Genomic DNA, 25,347 nt, shown 5'->3' with positions numbered 1-25,347 from the left:
GGTACATTCCGGAACACTTCCAGTGTCTGAATACTATCGTACTATATATCAATCTTTACCTCTCCGCCATTTCGAGACTCCTCGTCATGTCTGTGATCTCATCCGGGACTCCGAACAACATATGGTCACCAAATCACATAACTCATATAATATAATATCGTCATCAAATGTTAAGCGTGCGGACCTTACGGGTTCGAGAACTATGTAAACATGACTGGGACACCTCTCCGGTCAATAACCAATAGTGGAACCTGGATGCCCATATTGGCTCCTACATATTCTACGAAGATCTTTATCAATCGAACTGTTATGACAACATACGTTATTCCCTTTGTCCATTGGTGTGTTACTTGCCCGAGATTCGATCGTCGGTACCTCTATACCTAGTTCAATCTCGTTACTGGCAAGTCTCTTTACTCGTTCTGTACTACATTACCTCGTGACCAACTCCTTAATCGTTTTCTTGCAAGCTTATGATGTGTATTACCGAGAGGGTCCAGAGATACCTCTCTGATACTCGGAGTGACAAATCCTAATCTCGATCTATGCCAACACAGCAAACACCTTCGGAGATACCTATTGTGACACCCCTGATTTGACTATACACTAATGATACACGCAAATGTGTACGATCAAGATCAAGAACTCACGGGAAGATATCACAACACAACTCTAGACACAAATTAAAATAATACAAGCTTTATATTACAAGCCAGGGGCTTCGAGGGCTCGAATACACAAGAGTCAGCGGAAGCAACAATATCTGAGTACAAACATAAGTTTAAACAAGTTTGCCTTAAGAAGGCTAGCACAAACAGGGATACAGATCGAAAGAGGCACATGCCTCCTGCCTGGGATCCCCCTAAACTACTACTGGTTGTCGTCAGCGGCCTGCACGTAGTAGTAGGCATGTCCCGAGTAGTAGCAGTCGTCATCGACAGTGGCGTCTGGCTCCTGGACTCCAACGTCTGGTCGCAGCAATCAGGTATAGAAAGGGGGGAAAGGGGGAGCAAAGCAACCGTGAGTACTCATCCAAAGTACTCGCAAGCAAGGAGCTACACTACATATGTATGCACTAGTATCAAATGGAAAAGGGTAGCATATGTGGACTGAACTACAGAATGCCGGAATAAGAGGGGGATAGCTAGTCCTATCGAATACTACGCTTCTGGTAACCTCCATCTTGCAGCATGTAGAGGAGAGTAGATGGTAAGTTCACCAAGTATCATTGCATAGCATAATCCTACCCGGTGATCCTCCCCTCGTCGCCCTGTGAGAGAGAGATCACCGGTTGTATGTGGCACTTGGAAGGGTGTGTTTTATTAAGTATCCGGTTCTAGTTGCCATAAGGTCAAGGTACAACTCTGGGTCATCCTTTTACCGAGGGACACGGCTATTCGAATAGATAAACTTCCCTACAGGGGTGCACCACATTTCCCAACACGCTCGATCCCCTTTGGCCGGACACACTTTTCTGGGTCATGCCCGGCCTTGGAAGATCAACACGTCGCAGCCCCACCTAGGCACAACAGAGAGGTTAGCACGCCGGTCTAAATCTTATGGCGCAGGGGTCTGGGCCCATCGCCCATTGCACACCTGCACGTTGTGAACGCGGCCGGCGAGCAGACCTAGCCTCCCATAACAAGATCAGGCATTCTAGTCCAACCCGGCGCGCGCCGCTCAGTCGCTGACGTCAAGAAAGCTTCGGCTGATACCGCGACGTCGAGTGCCCATAATTGTTCCCGCGTAGTTGGTTAGTGCGTATAGGCCAATGTCCAGACTCAGATCAAATACCCAGATCTCGTTAAGTGTGTTATTTTGAAATAACCACAGACGCCGACCAGGGCTAGGCCCACCTCTCCTAGGTGGTCTCAACCTACCCTGTCGCTCCGCCACAAAGATCCACTCAGAGGGCCGTCGGGACAAACGTCCTTTTGGACCCAATCCGTGAATCACTCGCGGGTACTATACGAGCCGACCCGACTTTAGTCACCACAGGTATCATATAATATGTATATAAGTATATAGTCGTGATCACCTCCCGAGTGATCACGACCCGATAGTATAGCATTCACAGACGGACACGAATGTAGGGCCACTGATGATAAACTAGCATCCTATACTAAGCATTTAGGATTGCAGGTAGGGTATCAATAACTGTAGCAACAATGATAGGCTATGCATCAGGATAGGATTAACGGAAAGCAGTAACATGCTACACTACTCTAATGCAAGCAGTAGAGAGAAGAATAGGCGATATCTGGTGATCAAGGGGGGGCTTGCCTGGTTGCTCTAGCAAGTATGGGTCGTCAACAACGTAGTCGATCGGGGCACCAGCAGCGGCATCAGTCTTGTAGTCTACCGGAGATAAGAGGGAAGAAACAATGAATACAATGCAAACAGATGCATATCGATGCATGACATGACAAGTAAATGTGACATGTGTGCCCTAACGCAGTAAGAGGTGATACCGACAAAGGGGGAAACATCCGGGAAAGTATCCCTGGTGTTTTCGCGTTTTCGGACAGATAAATCGGAGGGGGAAAGTTGAGTGCTCACTATGCTATGGATGTGTGGCGGACGAATGGGCTGCTTACTCGGATCCGTCTCGTCATTCTGAGCAACTTTCATGTACAAAGTTTTTTCATCCGAGTTATGGTTTATTTTATATTATTTTTTTAATTTTTAATTCATTGTCTAGAATTACTGAAATTCTGCTAAGTCCTCAGTTTTAAATATCATTTAGTTATTGTCTAGAGGCTATAACTAGTGTTCTATTCATCCTATGAATTGGTGCCTTATACCAATATTGATCACTTTTCCATGGTCTACAAGATGGTAACAATTGCATCATTGTTAGATCCATGTAACTTGTTTATTTTCTGCTCCAAAGTTGCTATGGCAGTATATCTGTTTTTAGTTCTGCCGGTTAACAGAACATAGACTTTTGTCATTTTCATAGGAATTAATCCAGGCAACTTTTGCATTTGGTCCAATGGAAAGAATTGAACCTTGTCAAGTGTACTACCCGCACATATTTATTTTATGTATATTGAGCTTTGTTTAGACCCTGTTTCGAGGCTGTTTAGCGGGCTAACCAATGCAGTTTTAGAAAAGCTAGCTGCTGCTACAGTAACAGAATGTTACTGTAGCAGTGCTGCACTAGTAGCAGCAACATTACAGCAAGCAGCGGCGCTCGGGGGAGCGATGCAGCAGGAGCAGTGGGCTGTGGCTACACATGTGGGTGAGCGAGGCGCCGACGCGAGGAGCGGGCGCGCGCCTAGGCATGAGCCGGAACGGCGTGCTCGGTCGCGGACGCGACCTGGGGCGCGGAGAGCACGCCCACGACGCAGCAACCGCGAGCTCGTGGGAGATCGGGCGCGAGGTGATGGGGTGGTCTACGGTACAAGGTAAAAAGAAGGGGGGAGGGGTTTGGTCGTGTTGCTCACAACGAGGCCGAAGAAGAACTCGAGGAGGTTGGGGCTGCCCCGTAGCGGCTAAATCGGGCAAGCGAAGCACGACGACTGTGGGTGAAGATGACGGGCGATGGCGAGCGTGCAGGGCCTTCTATGTCCAGTCCAGTCGGCGTAGGCGTCGGGCTCGGCGAGGTGGTGCTCCAAGACACACTAGAGTGGCGAGGGGCAACAAGGGCCATGGTTGTGCCGAGGAGGCGGCGATGGCGAAGCTCGGCAGTGTGCAAGGAAGGAGAAAGCGGCGCGAGAGGGAGGGGGTTATGAAGCTAGGGTTCGTCGGGCGTCGAGGGGGGCATCTTGTAGGCGGACAGGGGGCGGATCACCGGCACGTGGCCACGGCCGGCCATGGTGCCGTGGATGCGGGGCCACGATCCCCTGTGAACAAGAAGAGGAAGAAAACAAGGGGGATTTGGGCTGGGCTGCCACTGTAAACTTACGAACCAAATAGCATAGTAGGTTTCAACTGTTTACCCCTTTTTTAGTTTCTTTTATAATGCTTCAACTCTGTTTTCTATTTTTTTCTAGCATTGCTTAGTATGAAACTTTGCACATAAATTCTAGTCAACACTACAGGGTTTCACAAAAAGTTTGAGGTAAATTTGAGATGTTCAAATTTACTTTCGAATTTAAATATGTTTATTTAATGTTGGCTATTGTTTTAAATAGGCTAAGGTTACTTCATTATTCCAAAAGATGTTGATTCCTACATGACAATTACCTAATGAATATTTGCAACTCATCGAACATTTTTGTTTTATTGTTTGCAAAAATAAAATTTTGACATGCAATTTAATTATGAATTCGAACTGGGTTTTGATCAAGTGAGGTTTAGCCAAATAATTGTGATGACATGGCATCATTAGTGTGTGGTTACTATAGCTTAATCATCCGGGCGTCACAATTCCCCTCCACTACAAGAAATCTCGTCCCGAGATTTAAGAGGTAGAGTTAAGCGGAAGGAATTGGTTATGAAATTCTAATGAGTCTTCTTAGTCTTGGTTGCTCTTCTCGAAAAGGTCAATCCATTATGTTGATGTCTTCATTTCTCTTCTTTTGGTCATCATGATGAAGTCGACATCCTTTCTTTAGGAACTCCATCGTACTTACGGAATAAGGCGTGGTTATTCCGGGAGAAAGGACCTCTGCAAGGTTGACTATCGGGTAGCTAACATCGGGGAAGGTGGCGGAAAGTAACTCTCCAACTGAAACTTAAGAAAATATCGAGAGCAAAGTAAGAAGGCACCATGAGAAGTTTCAAGTGGGTAGGCAATAGTTCGTTGCCTGAAACAGAGTGTGAAAGAGGTTGAGAGCAATGGGAATAAGTATTGCGTCTGATACCAGAATTGATGATCTCTCGAAAGGTGGCTCGTGAATTACAAACAAGGCCATGTGAGAGGAAATAACTTTGAAACGGGGATGTACAAGAGAGTCAGGTTTCGATCCAGTGGAACTATGGGTTATGGGCCCACCATGTGGGTTAAAAGTAAGAGGGGCGGCGACATCTTGCATGGCCATGATAGCAAGACATATCAGAGGAAATTCTATCAACTACGTTGGCAACTACGTTGGTACCAAGGGCGAGGGACGAAGAGAACCATCTTCCTGCTCATTGAGACGAGGTGGACCAATAGGCAAAGTTCTCGTCCATCGGTGGTTACCGGGATGTCATCAACAATAGCAAGAGGGTCTTACTGACAGAGTTGTACAACCGAGGTGTTTACATAAGCAGTGAATTATTACTTCTTAGATCATATAGATCACAAGAAAGGTTAAACAAACCAATGGGAAGGAAAATGTGATCATCGGATTAAACAGAACAATGGAAAGAGAAAAAATATGTTTAATCACATATTTCAGGGGTATATCCTTCCCAAGGACAAACAGAGCATGATGTCCATGACAGGATAAAATGTAGAAAACCCTTTAGGTAAGGGGAGAGAATTTCATGGCATTACCCATACAACGGTGTTTGGATAATTGAGCAAGAAACAATTAGCATTGGGCTGGGAGTGTTCTTGTTGAAAATCGGAGTACCACAGACATGCTTCGAGATAGCATTGACATGATCTTCAAGCAAAGGTTGGACTTGGATACACAAAGGATTCATCAAGAACAACATATAGAATAAGTCTTTCAATTTCCTCATGGAAGAATGGTTCACCTTGCTAAAAAGGAAACTATAACAACAGGTCCTCCGGTCAGGTGTGCTAGGTATGACATCACCTTACCGGGTCAAATAAGGACCAATGTTATGACTCTTGGAAAATGTTCCAACCATCATATCTGACCGAGTTTCAGATCTGATTGGGGTCGGGATACCTCAGACTCAGGATCCCTGAGAAGAAAATGTGCAACACAAATTGATGAGATGACATAGCAAGATTCTCGGAAAATAAAACTATTGAAGCGAGTTCCGAAACAAGAGTTCATCATTGAACCAAGGAGAGGATGAGGAGGTGGCTGATGGACTTGGCCACAACTCATCAAGATTCCCAAAAAGATGGATTTCCACTATTATGTGAACAAGGAGATAACACTTGTCAGATCAAATGATATAGTGATGTATGCCTGAGGAGAACATCCACGAGTAACATTGGTTGAAAGGTGCACCCGAAATATGGGCTTAGGTAGCATGATCAATGTTAGAATGGTGATTCGATAACCAATAGTCTAAGAATGAACAGTCCACCATTAACTTCAAGCAATAGGGTTGCTAGAAGTTTTGGAATTACACCACACATTTCATTTGTTGGTATTCTGGTTAGCAACAATACAGGGACCAAGAATTGAACGGAGATTGCGAGAAGTATCACTTGAATCAAGAATTCTTAAGAGGTGATGAAATTCTCACCACATTCTTGACATAAAAGATGGTAATACTCTAAGGTAAAGAAGAACAAATGCTGGATAGCAAGGAGCTCAAGGTACAACACAAAACAAAAACAAGTTTGTGTTGGAAAGAAGGCAAGAATGTTGTGAATGATAACACAAATCATCGAGGGCAAGGATGGTCTTTCTCATCATGAATTCAATTGATATCCTGGAAGGGGTCAAAAATATTGATGATGATCACGACAAATTTTGTCGAGAGGCTCCATGAAGAAGCAATCGAACAGCGACTGCATCAAGCAAAAGGACTGATGTAGCGAAAGATTATTGGAACCAAAGATACAACACAAACTCGGAATCAAGTTTGTTGTTCAAGGCAATATGATATGACGAGGGAGATCGACGTAAGCTTAGCTCATCGTCGAAATTTGTGCTCCGGAAAGAAGGAGCAAGTAGCACAGTTAAAATTTAGCACGATAATGATATAGCCGATCAGGCTTGGAATGACTTGAAGGATTATTAAACTCGTAAGTAACGAAAACTACTTAGAGTTATTGAATCGAAATGAGGAATCGATTCACGCATCGGTGTTCTCGAGTGACTAATAACTCAGAACCCGGAGAAATCTGAAATCTATGAGAAGCAATACTAGATGTAGACTCATAGGAAGCAACACAGTTCTTTGATATTCTCCATATACCGAAGGGTAATACTCGAAGGTAGATCAAAGTAAAGGTTGGACTAGTGTATTGATCCACAGAAGACAAATGCTTAAACTTGTCCGAGAAATGGGATCAGAGAAGAACATATGGTCGGAACCACGATTGCAAAGGATCAATCCACCGATACCAAAGGATATTATATCAAGGAAATAGTTATTATTACAAGAAGCTTCCATGATAGGATCTACATCATGTCCATGGGCATGAACACAAAGGTTCAAGGTCGACTCCCATTTCTCCAATGCATGACCATTCATTTACTGCTCTGTTAAAAAATGATTTGAGTGTGAAAACCCCACCCGATGAATTACCAGAGGAGTATGACTCGTGAAAACTTTTCGGGTTCACACAGATTAAGGAAGGCATAGGTTCAACCCATTGGGGTATCTTTGAAACATATACCACACACTTCAAGATTAAATATCACCAGCTCAAAAGCAGAGCGTGGTTAGCCAAATCAGAGAATAGGATTTACCAAATGGCATTATGTATCATGGAAAGAACTTCACAAGGTTTTTGAATACAAAGGACACTTTCAGATGATAATTTAACAAAGGATCTGACAGTCCATAATGGAGGTGACGTGAGCATCGTCACACAACGAGAGAAAGAAACAATGCAAAGGCAATGGATTATGGAAACAACTGACTAATTCAAAGCTCAAAGGCAAAGGAATTAATATTTCCAAATCAAGGAATCAGGAGCAAGGGCTTTGATTAAGGATGGATAAGTTGAGTAGGCTTAGGGGAATAATCGTTGGCAATTTGATTGGTCGAGATCCAGCTCATGTTTAAAATGATGTCTGAGACCAAAGGATGAATTCTAGGATCTGATTGCGGATTGCGAGCATTCGCAACATATTGAATCAACGGACTCAAAATGATAATGACAAAGGATGCCAATTAGATTACCAGGCTTATGGGATTAATCATATTGCAAGCAAGCAAGAATTTCAAGAGCAATAGGTTGCTCAGGATTTTCGGAAAACCAAATGGTATTTCGAAGACTTATGTGAAACACATGAACAACTAGGAATGAGCGGATACTCGATAAGTGTGAGGAATTATCCGTAGGGGTATTCATGTGGCTAAGAATTGTAAGGCAGTAGGCACAAAGTATTCTCGGAACAATAGAGAGAATTTCAAGGTATCTTGTAATAACAAGATCAACGGGGAATGATTGTATGAATGGCAAGTGTACGTGGTTATCCATAGGGTTTATCAATGGAAGGGAATTGCAAGAGCAATGGCACAGAGTCTCGAGAGAACATCGGAGAGTATTGTCAGAATCTTCTATTGAAGCAGTCGATCATCTGGAATGAAGGGGCTCTCTGGTAGGAAGTAGTTACGAGAACCTAGAGTCAGAGTTAGTAAATTCATTTTAACCTGAATAGAAGAGAGATCAGAGACCCAGAGTATAGCTTGAGAAATAAAAGATTCTAATACCACCCAAATGGTGACGTGAGGCCGTAAGACACACAGCCATGTTAGTAAAAGTTTTGCAACATCTAGACTCGACTTCGACCAAAGAGTGTGGAAGGGGGATTCCTACAGGCAGTTGGCTCTGATACCAACTTGTGACGCCCCTGATTTGACCGTACACTAATCATACACGCAAATGTGTACGGTCAAGATCAAGGACTCACAGGAAGATATCATAACACAACTCTAGACACAAATTAAAATAATACAAGCTTTATATTACAAGACAGGGGCCTCGAGGGCTCGAATACACAAGAGTCAGCAGAAGCAACAATATCTGAGTACAGACATAAGTTTAAACAAGTTTGCATTAAGAAGGCTAGCACAAACTGGGATATAGATCGAAAGAGGCACAGGCCTCCTTGTCGGTGTACTAGAGTAGGGGTACCCTAGTACCCCGAACTTGTGCACGGGCGGTCGCAGCACCCTGCGGCAAGGCTTGCCGGGTGACCGACAAGACCCTCCGTGGTTCCCTTGAAGACCATTCAAGAACAAAGTACTCAAACCAAGGCCCCGGCGAGAGGAGCTTGCCGGGAAGGCCAACCAAGGCCCCGGCAAGAGGAGCTTGCCGGGAAGGTCAACCCAGGCCCCGACAAGAGGATCTTGCCGGGAAGGGACAAGACCCCGGCGAGGAGCTTGCCAGGAAGGCCACTCAAGGCATACCAAGAAAGCTTGCCGCGACGCGCCCTGCATCCCGACAAGGCCCGGTGAGCAACAAGCTCCCAAACACGACAAGACGACGACCGCGGCAAGGAGCTTGCCGCGGGAAACCCCCACTTCGTACCTGCGCTCCAGCACACCTGCTAACGTGTCGCTCTAGGACTCTCCCAAGCACACGTGGCAGGAGGCCGTACAGCTAGGGGTGCGCGGTGGCAAGAGGAGATGAAGAGAAGGCCATCGTGGCAAACGGTGGCGCTCCTAACGGTCACTTTTTGCACTGTTTAGGCAACTCAGACAGGCATTAAATGACCTTGTCCCCTGCCATCAGAGTTAGGTAGGGTGCACTGTATCCACAGTAGCGGTAGCTGCACCTACCGCATCCTTTTCCATTTTTACCCTTCTAGTCTACGTTGCCACCTGTCGGTGACCCCTTGAAAGTATAAAAGGAGGCCCAGGCGCAACGTAGAAGGGGTTCGGCCGGTTCGGCTCATTCGAAACACCAGGAACACTCTCACGCTCAGTCTGGCAGCGTCCATCGCTCCTGAGCAAGAATTCAATACACACAAACAAGCAGCAGTAGGGTTTTACGCATCCGTGCGGCCCGAAGCTGGGTAAAACTGCTCGCGTGTACCGCCTCGATCCACTCTTTGTGCGACCTCCGCCCCCCTCCGAACCGAAAGGGGCCCTGTCCCCATAGGTGTTGGTGGATTAGCTTCCCCGACATCTTTGGCGCGCCAGGTAGGGGGCGTCGAGATCGTGCGAACCCGATCCGGCGTGCACGCGAGCTAAATCTTCATCGTCTTCATCAACATGCCACCGAAGAAGAAGGATTCGGAGGCGGCTGTTCCGTCTGCGTCGCTTTCACCGCCTCCGGAGCAAGCGGGTGGTGGAGTGGACGCCGGCGGAAGAATGGGCGTCGACGAGGGAGCCCTCAGTGCGGCCAAGTCCAAGGACAAGGCAGCACAGACCTCGGCGTCCATGCGCGCACCGCGCCCCTCTCAGGAGGTGCGGGACCAGCAGCGTCATGGCGTTCGCAGCGACATACGTCCGCTGGGCCAAGATCAAGCTGGTGGTTCTCGCGGCGCTCAAGACCAACATGCACGTCAACATGCTGGCTCGAGCGAAGTACGGTCGCCTGGACGGGGCACTGCTCCTTCTAACGTGGTTAGGAGTCCGAGCACGCCCCACTCCTCGCACCGTTCACCTCCACCGCCCACCACTCCAGCAGAAGCCTTGGCGCGAGCTCAACTGCTCCTAGATTATCCTCTGACGGCGGACAAGACCGACGAATGGAGGGCCACTATCCAGAGCCTCATCAGCTTCGCCAACAGCGACACTGCGCGGTAGCCAAGCACCTCGCTGCCGCGGCAGGACAGCCGGACGCGAGCCGATGGCAACAAGACCGGGGGAGGTGCGACTTCCACGCACTCTCCACTACGAAGGCCAAAATCGCCGACTCGCCGGGTCCACCCCGACAGCGGCTCCACCGCGTCGTCAGACCCACGAGCTCGTCGCGACCAGCGCCAAGTTCTCCATGAACGACAACAAGAAGACGCTCGAACCCGCATCGACCGCCGAAGAGAAGCGCGACGTCAATCCGACAAGCGCATTGGGCCCTCTGTTGACATGCATGCGCCAGGGGAACCAGGCGATCTGCCGTACGCGGTAGGTTGTCCTGCTTCACCCGTGAGCTGCGGCAAGTCCAGTGGCCCAGCACAAAGAATTTCAAACCAGACGTACCAGAGAAGTATGACGGCAAGACGCATCCGTCGGAGTTTCTCAGCATCTACACCATCACGGTGCAGGCTGCCGGGGGACGGGACAACAAGATCCTTGCCAACTACTTCCCGCTGGTACTCAAGCCCAACGTCAGGTCCTGGCTCATGCACTTGCCGGACAACTCCATATCCTCCTGGGCTGATCTGTGCCATCAGTTTGTCGGCGCCTTTACAGGCGGCCACAAGCCACATGGCCAAGAGAGCGATCTTCATCTGCTCGCTCAGAAGGAAGGAGAACCACTGCGCAAGTACATTCAGAGATTCAGCCGTGTACAGCACAACATCCCAGACGTCCACCCTGCCGCGATCATCAGCGCGTTCCATCAGAACGTGCGAAACCGAAGGATGAGGGAGGAGATGGCGATGTGTAAGATCAAAGACGTCAGCGAGCTTTACGCCCTGGACGACAAGTGTGCACGCGCTGAAGAGGGGAGGAGGCTCCCCGGAGAGGATACAGGAGCAGGAGGATCTGACAGTGAGGATGTCGCCCCGGCAAAGAAAGGCCGGCGGCGGAACAACGGAAGGAAAAAGGGCAAGGAAGTGCTAGCTGTCGAGCAGACCGGCAACGGAGGTGGCGCCAAGGAAGCTAAAGCTGGTGGCTCCGACAAGGAGGCCCAGCCTGTGATGGCCGCCGACAAGCAGGACGGCTCCGGCAAGCAGTATTGCAAGATCCACCGCACCAAGGGTCACGATCTCCAGAACTGCAAGAAAGTCGAACAGCTTGTTGAGCAACAGAAAGCTGAGTACGAGCGGCGCGATAAGGAGAAGGCCCAGGAAGGAACTGGTGGATCCGGCAAGAAACGTCCCGGCCAGGGAGGACGTCGCGGCAAGGCCAAGCAGCGACAAGGAGACAGACCTCCCCGTGGCCGCGACAAGGATGATGACGACGACGAAGACATGGATGATGATGAGGCCGATGAGCAGGAATTTCAGAAAGCCACAGAGGTCCTGTGCGTTGACGGTGGTGCTTCTCTGCATACTTCGCACCGCCAACTCAAGCAGTGGATGCGGGAGGTTAATGCAGCAGAACCATCCGTAGAGTCATGCAAGCCTCTGAAATGGTCCAGCACGCCTATCATCTTCGACATTGAGGATCACCCTGATTGCATAACTGCGGTCGGGTGCTTGCCGATGTTGGTTTCACCAACTATCCGCAACCTCAAGGTCACGAAGATGCTAGTTGACGGCGGGACCAGCTTGAATCTGATCTCCTCCGCGGTCCTTCAGAAACTCCAGATCCCTGACAGCGAGCTCGAGGAGACCGGCACATTCCAAGGAATCAGCCCGGGAAGAAGCAAGCCGAAGGGAAAGATCACGCTGCCGGTCACATTTGGCAGCGAGCTGAACTTCAGAACTAAGAGGGTCACATTTGACGTTGCCGATTTTCCATTGCCCTACAATGGGATCCTTGGCCGTCCAGCGCTCGCCAAGTTTATGGCAGCCTCTCACTATGCATACAACATGCTCAAGATGCCAGGCCCGATAAGTGTCATCTCTGTCCCCGGCGACAAGAAGGATGCCCTTATCTGCGCCGACAAGATCTACCGGGAAGCAGCAGCCGCAGCAGAGCGCAAGACACTTGCCGCTGAAGCTCCCGAGGGGAAGAAGAAGACAAAGTCCGGCAAGAGCTCTGATGCCCACTCCGGCAAGCGCACCTCTTCGGAGTGCTGCGCTACCGTCGAGGACGCACCATCGAGCTCCACCGGCAAGTGCAAGAAGACGATGGCAGCTCCACCCAAGACCAAGAAGGTGTCCGCCAAGGAGGACGACACTGGTGGTACCTTCACCATCAGTGCCACGCTTGACCCCAAATAGGAAAGCGCGCTCGTTTCTTTCCTGCGGGCGAATGTCGACGTGTTTGCATGGCAACCGTCTGATATCCCCGGTGTTCCCAGGAAAGTAATCGAGCATCACCTAGCCGTCTGTCCTCATTCGCGGCCCGTCAAGCAGAGAGTCAGGAAGCAAGCAGTGGAGCGCCAAGAGTTCATTGCAGAAGAGATCAGGAAATTGGAAGCAGCAGGCCTTGTCAGAGGAGTGCTCCATCCCACGTGGCTGGCCAATCCTGTAGTCATGCGCAAGGCGAACGGGAAATGGAGGCTTTGTATAGACTTCACTGATGTCAATAAAGCTTGTCCCAAAGATCCATTTCCCTTGCCGCACATTGACCAGATTGTTGACTCCACAGCTGGATGTGATTTGCTTTCATTTCTTGATGCATACTCAGGATACCATCAAATCTTCATGGCAGAAGAGGATGAGGAAAAAACCGCATTTATCACCCCTTGCGGCACATACTGTTTTGTACGGATGCCCTTTGGGTTGAAGAATGCTGGTTCAACATTTGCAAGGGTGGTCCATGTTGCTTTTGAGCCACAGATACACAGAAATGTGGAAGCCTACATGGATGATATAGTGGTCAAGAGCAAGGACAAGGCTACCCTGATCCAAGATTTAGAAGAAACTTTTGCAAATCTGCGCAAGATCAACCTCAAGCTCAACCCCGAGAAGTGCGTGTTTGGAGTCCCTTCCGGCAAGCTCCTCGGGTTCTTTGTGTCTCAGCGGGGAATTGAAGCCAACCCCGACAAGATCAAGGCCATCGAGCAGATTGAAGCACCGAAGCGCGTCAAGGATGTGCGAAGGCTTGCCGGTTGCGTGGCTGCTCTCAGCAGGTTTATCTCTAAGTCTGCTGAGCACGCCCTGCCGTTCTTCAAAATATTGAAAAAGGCAGGTCCAATGAAATGGACTCCGGAAGCGGAGGATGCGCTGCAGGACTTGAAGAGGTACCTGTCCTCCACTCCAATACTTGTCGCACCTAAGCCACAAGAGAAGTTGCTGCTGTACCTAGCGGCAACCAATCAAGTGGTTAGTGCTGCGTTAATAGCGGAGAGGGAGGCGGATGATGAGCCAGCGACTGTGACAAGTGAATCCAGCGACAAGAAGGGGGCTTCGCCGACAAGCTCTGGTCTGGCAAGCTCTTGTCCCGACAAAATTGAGTCTGCGCAGGCATGCAAGGAGGTGCAGAAGAAGATGGTGCAGCGCCCAGTTTACTTTGTCAGCTCCCTTCTCCAGGGGGCTAGGTCAAGGTACTCTGGTGTGCAAAAATTGCTTTTCGGCCTCCTCATGGCCTCGAGAAAGCTGCACCATTACTTCCAGGCACACGAGATCACAGTTGTCACTCGCTTTCCGCTGAAGAGGATACTACAGAATCCAGAAGCAACAGGCAGGATTGTCGAGTGGGCATTGGAACTGTCAAGCTTTGGCCTCAAGTTTGAGAGCACTGCAACGATCCAAAGCAGGGCATTGGCAGAGTTCATAGCAGAGTGGACGCCAACCCCAGACGAAGAAATTCTGGAGACGAGCATCCCTGAGACAAGCAAAGAGTGGCTGATGTACTTTGATGGTGCCTTCTCGCTGCAAGGCGTCGGTGCTGGCGTGCTGCTTATCGCACCCACCGGAGAGCACCTCAAGTACGTAGTCCAGATGCACTTTCCCAAGGAGCAAGCAACAAACAATACTGCAGAGTATGAGGGTTTGCTTGCCGGCCTCAGAATCGCAGCCGACCTTGGGATCAAGAAACTCATTGTAAGGGGTGACTCACAGCTTGTCGTCCGCCAAGTGAACAAGAACTACCAGAGTCCATTGATGGAAGCTTATGTTGATGAAGTGAGAAAGCTAGAAGAACACTTTGACGGCCTGCAAATGGAACATGTTCCGCGAGCTCAGAACGATATTGCTGACGGCCTGTCAAAGTGCGCTGCACTAAAGTTGCCTGTGGAACCAGGGATCTTTGTGCTCAAGCTGACTCAACCATCCATGACACCATCAACTGGACAGAATAAGAAGAGGAAGTTGGTTTCTGGTGACTACTTTCCGGCAGAGCTTCCCAAAGCCGCCGCCAAGAAGGTCCCCAAGATCGACGCCAAGAGTGCTGAGGAGCAGTCTGCTCCGGCGAACCTCTCGGTTTGTTCCGTTGAAGCAAACGCTCCCGACAAGTTTTGCTCCGGCAAGCTTGCCAGGGAATATCACGCTCCGGCCGAACCGCAGGTTCTTGCCATAGAAGCGGATGTTCCCGCAGCAACAGATACGCCTTTAGTCCTTGTTGTCGAGCCACAAGCTCCAGCATGGGCGCAGCAGATTGTCCGTTTCCTCCAGACAGGAGAGCTTCCCGAAGAGCAAGAAGAAGCTGAAAGAGTAGCCCGACAGTCAAGTATGTACAAGTTTGTCGACAACACACTGTACAGAATAAGACTCAATGGTGTGAAATTGAAGTGCATTCGCCGGGAAGATGGACAACAGCTGTTGGCAGAGATACATGGAGGCATATGTGGTCACCACATTGGCGCAAGAGCACTTGCCGGCAAAGCATTCCGACAAGGCTTCTTCTGGCCGACAGCCCTCCAGGATGCAACTGCACAAGTAACCAAGTGTGAAGCGTGCCAGTTCCATTCCAAACAGATATACCAGCCAGCTCAAGCTCTCCAGACGATCCCTTTATCCTGGCCATTTTTGGTCTGGGGGCTCGACATCCTCGGCCCCTTCCCCCAAGCTGTCGGGGGCTTTGAGTTCTTGTACGTCGCCATCGACAAGTTCACAAAGTGGCCGGAAGTGGAACCAGTGAGGAAGGTGACAGCACAGTCAGCAGTCAAGTTCTTCAGGTCGATTGTTTGCCGTTTCGGGATCCCTAACAGGATCGTCACCGACAACGGCATGCAATTTATGAGCCGCACCTTCATGCAGTACGTCCAAGATCTTGGCGCCAAGGTCTGCTTCGCTTCTGTTGCTCAACCGAGAAGCAACGGTCAAGCGGAGAGGGCAAATGCTGAAGTGCTGCGAGGGCTCAAGACCAGAACTTTCGACAGGCTGCACAAGTGCGGAAAGAACTGGATCGAGGAGCTACCGGTGGTTCTTTGGTCGATCAGGACGACGCCAAATCGAGCCACTGGCCAGACACCCTTTGCTCTAGTCTACGGAGCGGAGGCAGTTCTCCCCACGGAACTCGTTTACGGGTCACCTCGAGTGCTCGCTTATGATGAGCTCGAGCAAGAGCAGCTGCGACAAGATGACGCGCTGCTCCTCGAGGAAGACCGTCTCCAGGCTGCTGTGCGAGCCGCTCGCTACCAGCAAGCTTTGCGTTGCTACCATAGCCGCAAAGTTAAAGCCAGGAGCTTCGAGGAAGGCGACCTTGTTCTTCGGCGTGTTCAGTCTGCCAAGAATTCCAACAAGTTGATGCCAAAGTGGGAAGGCCCTTATCGGGTGAAACGAGTCACTAGGCCCGGCGCTGTCCGCCTTGAGACCGAAGATGGCATTCCGGTGAGCAACTCCTGGAACATTGAACATCTTCGTAAGTTTTACCAGTAAGGCGCGGTTGCCGGAAGCTTTTCCGGCAACCACCTTTTGTACAAGTCTTGCCGTTGTTGCATGTAATCCTTTGTACAAAGCCGGGCCAGACCCCGTGCACCAGTAAAGCTCATGTGCCCCGCACATCTTGTCAGTTTTTTTATGCTATAATCATTTTTCGCATATATTATCTGACACTTTGTGCAGCACCAGACCCCGGTAAGCGATAACGAGCCCAAGGCTCCATATCATTACTTTATTTCTCTGTTTCTTTCTCAAAAGAAGGAAGGTTCCCTTGCCCACAAGGTTTACTGGGGGGGAAGGAGAAGATAATGGTGTGGACCAGGACGTTCAAGAAAGTTTCTCCTTGCCGGGAAGCAGACGACAGAAAAGCTAAGTTGCTAAAGCTTGAGCAATCAGTTTTTTAAGTTTTTGAGTTATTTTCCTTGAACGACCGTGCTTTGTATGGAAAACCTGTGCGCGGAGGAACCAACTCGTAGCTAGTTGCGCCTTTACTTTGTTTCGAGTCCGCTCAACAACTTAAGTGAGCTGCTAGCGCCCTTACTTTGCTTCGAGTCCGCTCAGCAACTTAAGTGAGCCGCTAGCGCCCTTACTTTGTTTCGAGTCCGCTCAACAACTTAAGTGAGCTGCAACTAGTTGCGACAAGGTTGCTTGTCGGTAGCGACCCCGCCAGCAGGCTGTTGAAGTTCCGCACTCGGCGCTCGCGGCAAGGGTGCCTGCGCTGGCAAGTTTCCCTAGAAAGCGTAGGGCAGAACCATACAAAGCCAAGAGTCGAGTAAAGGAAGTAACACAGCAATTTTTGGCCTAAGATAGAGTTATATTACAAAAATAACTTGTCGCGCCTCTAATAAAGTGTTCCCATGACATGACTGGCAGCGACAAGAAAAGAAGAAAACGGACGGCCTAATCTACGCGACCGCCGTCAACCCTTTTGACCTCGTTCACCCTGTCCACAATGGGTGCGACGAGGGCCTTAAGTGCGTCAAGATCAGCGTCCGCCGGCACCTGGGCCCCGGCGAGCCAGTATCACTGGGGGCTGCGAGTGCCAAGAATCGTCCACGGCAAACCAGAGTTGCCGGGGGCTGCAATGTCAGATAAGTCTTTCATCCCTCATCATGCATCCTCTTATGGACTGGGGAATGCGAAACCGCGTTTCTTCCCGAAAACTGCCGTGCTCCCTCACCTCTAGGCCCTGGGGCTCGTTCCCGGGGCCAAGTTTGGTCGTAGTCGCGGCAGCAAAGGGATGAAACGAGGAGACCGCACCCACCTCGTTCCCGCCTCCGTCAAAGGCGTGAGAAAGGTCGAGCGACGTGGGAAGGCGGCAGGGCCTGTTGCCGGGAGATGAAATGTCTATCCGAGGGATACCAAGGATTTGCTCCTTGGCGTGGGTTCAACTCGCGAGACAAATAACCCGGCAAGCATCCCTTTTTCATTAAAAAACATCCCACTCAGGTACAGTCCATAGAGGATGAAAAACATGAAAGAGAGGATTACAAGTTTTAGATACAGCTAAGGCCCGAAGGCTTACAAATTAAAAAGATAAGGTGCCCGTAATCCCTTTCCTGTCCCTCTCTTCAGGAGGCAGGTCAAGGAGGCGAAAAGGGCAAAAGGAGCGCCTAGGCGAGCTACGGGTGCCAGAAGACCCCAAGAGAACATCCCGGGGGCCGTCCGAAGGCTGGACGGCGATGGCGGCGCTGGAAGCGGGGCTCGAAGACGGGGCGGCAGGGCGTCAGCACGCTGTCGAGGGCACCACGCCCTCGTACTCCGACCTGACGGCCTTGTCGCCAGCCCTCTTCCCCTTCCGCAGCCTCCCTACGCCAGCCGCCCAAGGAGACGACCCCGGAGAGTTCAAGGAGCCGGCGACACGGATGATGGGGTCGCCGGTGCCGCACGAAGCGGCGCCCGACGCCTAGTCGGACCCGCCACCCCGCCGCCCGCTACCCTCGTCGTCGCTGTCGCTCTCCTCCTCGTCACTCTCGCTCGAGGAGGAGCCTTCGCTGTCGGAGGAGCTGTCCACGCAGCACTTCGCCTGAGTGCCGAAGCACCCGAAGACCTTGACGGAGAGGAGATCGCCCTCCATCAACTTAAAATGGAGGGTAAACCCCTCCATCAGGCTGTGGATACGGGCGAACGTCTTCCACCCTCGATCAAGATACATCACATTAGGGGCTGGGAATACAACACGGACTCGCGTGTCGCTGATCCCACAGCCCCTCATGTGCAGTCTCAGTGTCTCGGGCGGGTCCAACTCCATCGCGCTCGCAAACGGAGCTGGAAGCCGGAGACGACGACGAGGCGCCCGGCGTAGCTTGACGAAGAACTCGCAAGGGTCGTCCCCTATATGGACCATCGTGGGGGGAGGAGCCGCCGGCGGAGGCGAAGCTGGCGCGCCGCCCCGCCCACCTCTTCCCCGAGCGCCTCGACCTCGTCCGCGACCTCGCCCCCTCCCTCTTCCCCTTATGGCTGGCTCTGCCACCACGGGCGCGGAAGAGGGAGAGATGCGCTGACTGGCGGCGACCCTCGCCGCCACCGATGAAGGGCCTGGGTTCCCTTTCTCCATGGCGAATGAGAGAAAGGGGAGCAGAAGCTGAAGAAAGGAGGAGGTGAGAGAGTGCGGGTTTTTGTGCTCCCCTCCCGCTCTTTATAAAGGAGCGAGGTGGGGGCTCGGCCTCCACGCTCAGCGAATCAAGGCACGGGAAGAGCAGGGAGTCGGGGCCAACCCGCTGCCTCTGCTCGCAACGGCCCAGTTTCCCACTTCCACCGTCCGCGACCCCAAGCGCATGGGAGCCGCGTGGCGGGGATGCAGAACCAAGGCGATGGATGAGGCGGCCTCGCTCCGCCTCGTGATTGCGGGGAGTGGACGTCCCGAAAACCGCGCACCGGCCCCGTCCAGTAAATGCACCACGCCCCCACGCCTACCCTCGTTTAGGGAGGAGGGCGTGAACCGTCCCCATCATCGTGGTCTGACGCCTGCTCGAGGGGCTTAGCCCCGCGCACGCCGCCCGCGTCACCCACGACGCCGCGTTTGACGCGTGCCGTTCTGGGCGTGCGCGGTGGGAGCGGAGAGATATGCGGCGTGACCTAGGCCGCGCGTGCCCGTGCACTGTTTTGGGCCTGGCCCAACAGCGCTCGGCACCGTGTATGGCCCAGGCCCGGGGGCTCCTGTCGGTGTACTAGAGTAGGGGTACCCTAGTACCCCGAACTTGTGCACGGGCGGTCGCAGCACCCCGCGGCAAGGCTTGCTGGGTGACCGACAAGACCCTCCGTGGTTCCCTTGAAGACCATTCAAGAACAAAGTACTCAAACCAAGGCCCCGGCGAGAAGAGCTTGCCGGGAAGGCCAACCAAGGCCCCGGCAAGAGGAGCTTGCCGGGAAGGCCAACCCAGGCCCCGGCAAGAGGATCTTGCCGGGAAGGGACAAGACCCCGGCAAGAGGAGCTTGCCGGGAAGGCCACTCAAGGCATACCAAGAAAGCTTGCCGCGAAGCGTCCTGCGTCCCGACAAGGCCCGGTGAGCAACAAGCTCCCAAACACGACAAGACGACGACCGCGGCAAGGAGCTTGCCGCGGGAAACCCCCACTTCGTACCCGCGCTCCAGCACACCTGCTAACGTGTCGCTCTAGGACTCTCCCAAGCACACGTGGCAGGAGGCCGTGCAGCTAGGGGTGCGCGGTGGCAAGCGGAGATGAAGAGAAGGCCATCGTGGCAAACGGTGGCGCTCCTAATGGTCACTTTTTGCACTGTTTAGGCAACTCAAACAGGCATTAAATGACCTTGTCCCCTGCCGTCAGAGTTAGGTAGGGTGCACTGTATCCACAGTAGCGGTAGCTGCACCTACCGCATCCTTTTCCATTTTTACCCTTCTAGTCTACGTTGCCACCTGTCGGTGACCCCTTGAAAGTATAAAAGGAGGCCCAGGCGCAACGTAGAAGGGGTTCGGCCGGTTCGGCTCATTCGAAACACCAAGAACACTCTCACGCTCAGTCTGGCAGCGTCCATCACTCCTGAGCAAGAATTCAATACACACAAACAAGCAGTAGTAGGGTTTTACGCATCCGTGCGGCCCGAAGCTGGGTAAAACTGCTCGCGTGTACCGCCTCGATCCGCTCTTTGTGCGACCTCCGCCCCCCTCCGAACCGAAAGGGGCCCTGTCCCCATAGGTGTTGGTGGATCAGCTTCCCCGACACTCCTGCCTGGGATCCTCCTAAACTACTCTTGGTCGTCGTCAACGGCCTGCACGTAGTAGTAGGCACGTCCCGAGTAGTAGGAGTCGTCATCGACAGTGGCGTCTGGATCCTGGACTCCAACGTCTGGTCGCAGCAATCAGGTATAGAAAGGGGGGAAAGGGGGAGCAAAGCAACCGTGAGTACTCATCCAAAGTACTCGCAAGCAAGGAGCTACACTACATATGTATGCATTGGTATCAAATGGAAAAGGGTAGCATATGTGGACTGAACTGCAGAATGCCAGAATAAGAGGGGGATAGCTAGTCCTATCGAAGACAATGCTTTTGGCAACCTCCATCTTGCAGCATGTAGAAGAGAGTAGATGGTAAGTTCACCAAGTATCATCGCATAGCATAATCCTACCCGGTGATCCTCCCCTCGTCGCCCTGTGAGAGAGCGATCACCGGTTGTATGTGGCACTTGCAAGGGTGTGTTTTATTAAGTATCCGGTTCTAGTTGTCATAAGGTCAAGGTACAACTCTGGGTCATCCTTTTACCGAGGGACACGGCTATTCGAATAGATAAACTTCCTTGCAGGGGTGCACCACATTTTCCAACACGCTCGATCCCCTTTGGCCGGACACACTTTTCTGGGTCATGCCCAACCTCGGAAGATCAACACGATGTAGCCCCACCTAGGCACAACAGAGAGGTCAACACGCCGGTCTAAATCCTATGGCGCAGGGGTCTGGGCCCATCGCCCATTGCACACCTGCATGTTGCGAACGCGGCCGGCGAGCAGACCTAGCCCACCTTATACAAAAGCAGGCGTTCCAGTCCAACCCGGCACGCGCCGCTCAGTCGCTGACGTCAAAAAGGCTTTGGCTGATACCGCGACGTCGAGTGCCCATAACTATTCCCACGTAGTTGGTTAGTGCGTACAGGCCAATGGCCAGACTCAGATCAAATACCCAGATCTCATTAAGCGTGTTATTTTGAAATAACCGCGGACGCCGACCAGGGCCAGGCCCACCTCTCCTAGGTGGTCTCAACCTACCCTGTCGCTCCGCCACAAAGATCCACTCAGAGGGCCGTCGGGACAAACGTCCTTTCGGACCCAATCCGTGAATCACTCGCGGGTACTCTACGAGCCGACCTAACTTTAGCCACCACATGTATCATATAATATGTATATAAGTATATACCCATCATCACCTCCCGAGTGATCACGGCCCGATAGTATAGCGTTGGCAGACAGACAAGAATGTAGGGCCACTGATGATAAACTAGCATCCTATACTAAGCATTTAGGATTGCAGGTAAGGTATCAATAATTGTAGCAACAATGACAGGCTATGCATCAGGATAGGATTAACGGAAAGCAGTAACATGCTACACTACTCCAATGCAAGCAGTAGAGAGAAGAATAGGCGATATCTGGTGATCAAGGGGGGCGGCTTGCCTGGTTGCTCTAGCAAGTATGGGTCCTCAACAACATAGTCGATCGGGGCACCAGCAGCGGCATCTGTCTCGTAGTCTACCGGAGAGAAGAGGGGGAAGAAACAATGAATACAATGCAAATATATGCATATCGATGCATGACATGACAAGTAAATGTGCCATGTGTACCTCTAACACAGTAAGAGATGATACCGACGAAGGGGGAAACATACGGGAAAGTATCCCCATTGTTTTCGCGTTTTCGGACAGATAAACCGGAGGGGGAAAGTTGCATGCTCGCTATGCTATGGATGTGTGACGGATGAATGGGCTGCGTACTCGGATTCGTCTCGTCGTTCTGAGCAACTTTCATGTACAAAGTTTTTTCATTCGAGTTATGGTTTATTTTATATTAATTTTTAAAGTTTTAATTCATTTTCTAGAATTACTAAAATTCTGCTAAGTCCTCAGTTTTAAATATCATTTAGCTATTTTTCCAGAGGCTATAACTAGTGTTCTATTCATCCTATGAATTGGTGCCTTATACCAATATTGATCACTTTCCCATGGTCTACAAGATGGTAACAATTGCATCATTGTTAGATCCATGTAACTTGTTTATTTTCTGCTCCAAAGTTGCTATGGCAGTATATCTGTTTTTCGTTCTGCCAGTTAACAGAACATAGACTTTTGTCATTTTCATAGGAATTAATCCAGGCAAATTTTGGATTTGGTCCAATGGAAAGAATTGAACCTTGTCAAGTGTACTACCCGCACATATTTATTTTATCTATGTTGAGCTTTGTTTAGACCGCGCGCGCCTGGGCGTGACCCGGGAGCGGCGTGCTCGGTCGCGGAAGTGGCCTGGGGCGCGGAGAGCACGCCCACGACGCAGCGACCGCGAGCTCGTGGGAGATCGGGCGCGAGGTGATGGGGTGGCCTACGGTACAAGGTAAAAAGAAGGGGGGGTTTGGTCGTGTTGCTCACAGCGAGGCTGAAGAAGAACTCGAGGAGGTTGGGGCTGGCCCGTAGCGGCTGAATCGGGCAAGCGAAGCACGACGACTGTGGGTGAAGACGACGGTCGATGGCGAGCGTGCAGTGCCTTCTATGTCCAGTCAAGTCGGCATAGGCGTCGGGCTCGGCGAGGTGGTGCTCCAAGACACACTGGAGCGGCGAGGGGCAACAAGGGCCACGACTGTGCCGAGGAGGCGGCAATGGCGAAGCTCGGCAGTGTGCGAGGAAGGAGAAAGCGGCGCGAGAGGAAGGGGATTATGAAGCTAGGGTTCGTCGGGCGTCGAGTGGGGGCGTCTTGTAGGCGGACAGGGGCGGATCGCCGGCATGTGGCCACGGCCGGCCATGGTGCCGTGGATGCGGGGCCACGATCCCCTATGAACAGGAAGAGGAAGAAAACAAGGGGGATTTGGGCTGGGCTGCCACTGTAAACTTACGACCCAAATAGCATAGTAGGATTCAACTGTTTACCCCTTTTTTAATTTCTTTTATAATGCTTCAACTCTGTTTTCTATTTATTTTTTCTAGCCTTGCTTCGTATGAAACTTTGCACATAAATTCTAGTCAACACTACAGGGTTTCACAAAAAGTTTGAGGTAAATTGGAGCTGTTCAAATTTACTTTCGAATTTAAATATGTTTATTTAATGTTGGCTATTGTTTTAAATAGGCTGAGGTTATTTCATTATTCCAAAAGATGTTGATTCCTACATGACAATTACCTAATGAATATTTGCAACTCATCGAACATTTTTGTTTTATTGTTTGCAAAAATAAAATTTTGACATGCAATTTAATTATGAATTCGAACTGGGTTTTGATCAAGTGAGGTTTAGCCAAATAATTGTGATGACATGGCATCATTAGTGTGTGGTTACTATAGCTTAATCATCTGGGCGTCACACTTGTAGAGCATATTTATGATCACCCAGTTATGTTGTGACGTTTGATAGAACACAAGGTATTCCTCCGGTATCCGGGAGTTGCATAATCTCATAGTCGAAGGAATATGTATTTGACATGAAGAAAGCAATAGCAATAAAACTGAATGATCAATATGCTAAGCTAACGGATGGGTCTTGTCCATCACACCATTCTCCTAATGATGTGATCCCGTTATCAAATGATGACTCATGTCTATGACAAGAAACCTTAACCATCTTTGATCAACGAGCTAGTCAAGTAGAGGCTTACTAGGGACACTATGTTTGTTTATGTATTCACACATGTATTTACGTTTCCGATCAATACAATTCTAGCATGAATAATAAAAATTTATCATGAATAAGGAAATATAAAATAACAACTTTATTATTGCCTCTACGGCATATTTCCTTCACCAAGCAACATTATGTAAATGGTACCAACACACAAATAACAAATACTTACAACCCAACACGTAAGAGGGGTTGTCAATCCCTCCTCGGTATTGAGATAGATTAAATTGTATGAGATTGGATAAATATATCTAGCGAAAACACAAAATAAAATAAATAAAGAAAAACTGCAGCAAGGTATTTTTGGGTTTTTGGAAAAATAGATATGAAAAAATATGATAGAAAATAGATCGGGGGCGTAGATTTCAGTAGTGGCTTCTCTCGAGAAAATAGCATACTGTGGGTAAAAAATTACTGTTGGGCAATTGATAGAAGAGCAAATAATTATGACGATATCCAAGGCAATGATCGTGTATATAGGCATCACCTCCAAGATTAGTAGACCGACTCCTTCCTGCATCTACTACTATTACTCCACACATCGACCGCTATCCAGCATGCATCTAGTGTGTTAAGTTCATGGAGAAACAGAATAATGCAATAAGAATGATGGCATGTGTAGACAAGATCTATTCATGTAGGAATAGACCCGATATTTTTATCCTTAATAGTAACGATACATGCGTGCCTCGCTACCCCTTATGTCACTAGGTGAGGACACCGCAATATCGAACCCATCACAAAGCACCTCTTCCAATTGCAAGAGAAATCAATCTAGTTGGCCAAACCAGACCAAAGTTTCGGTGAAGAAATATGAGGCTATAATAATCATGCATATAAGAGATCAAAGAAGACTCGAATAATATTCATGGATAGATCAGATCATAAACTCACAATTCATCGGATCCCAACAAACACACCGTAAAAAGTCATTACATCAAATAGATCTCCAAGAACATCGAGGAGAACATTGTATTGAGAATCAAAAAGAGAGAAACCATCTAGCTACTGCCTATGGAGCCGTAGGTCTGTGGTAAACTACTCATGCATCATTCGAGGAGTGATACGTCCATTTTGCATCATGTTTTCTTACTGTTATTTATAATGTTTTTATCCATAATAATGCTTTTTGGAGTAATTCTAATGTCTTTTCTCTCATAATATGCAAGGTATACACAAAGAGGGAGAATTCCGACAGCTGGAAATCTGGACCT

This window comes from Triticum dicoccoides, chromosome 3A (genome assembly GCF_002162155.2).
Source record: "Triticum dicoccoides isolate Atlit2015 ecotype Zavitan chromosome 3A, WEW_v2.0, whole genome shotgun sequence".
In the NCBI taxonomy this organism is placed as follows: domain Eukaryota; kingdom Viridiplantae; phylum Streptophyta; class Magnoliopsida; order Poales; family Poaceae; genus Triticum; species Triticum dicoccoides.
The sequence above is the reverse complement of the archived record's forward strand: the minus strand, read 5'-3'. Positions refer to the sequence as shown.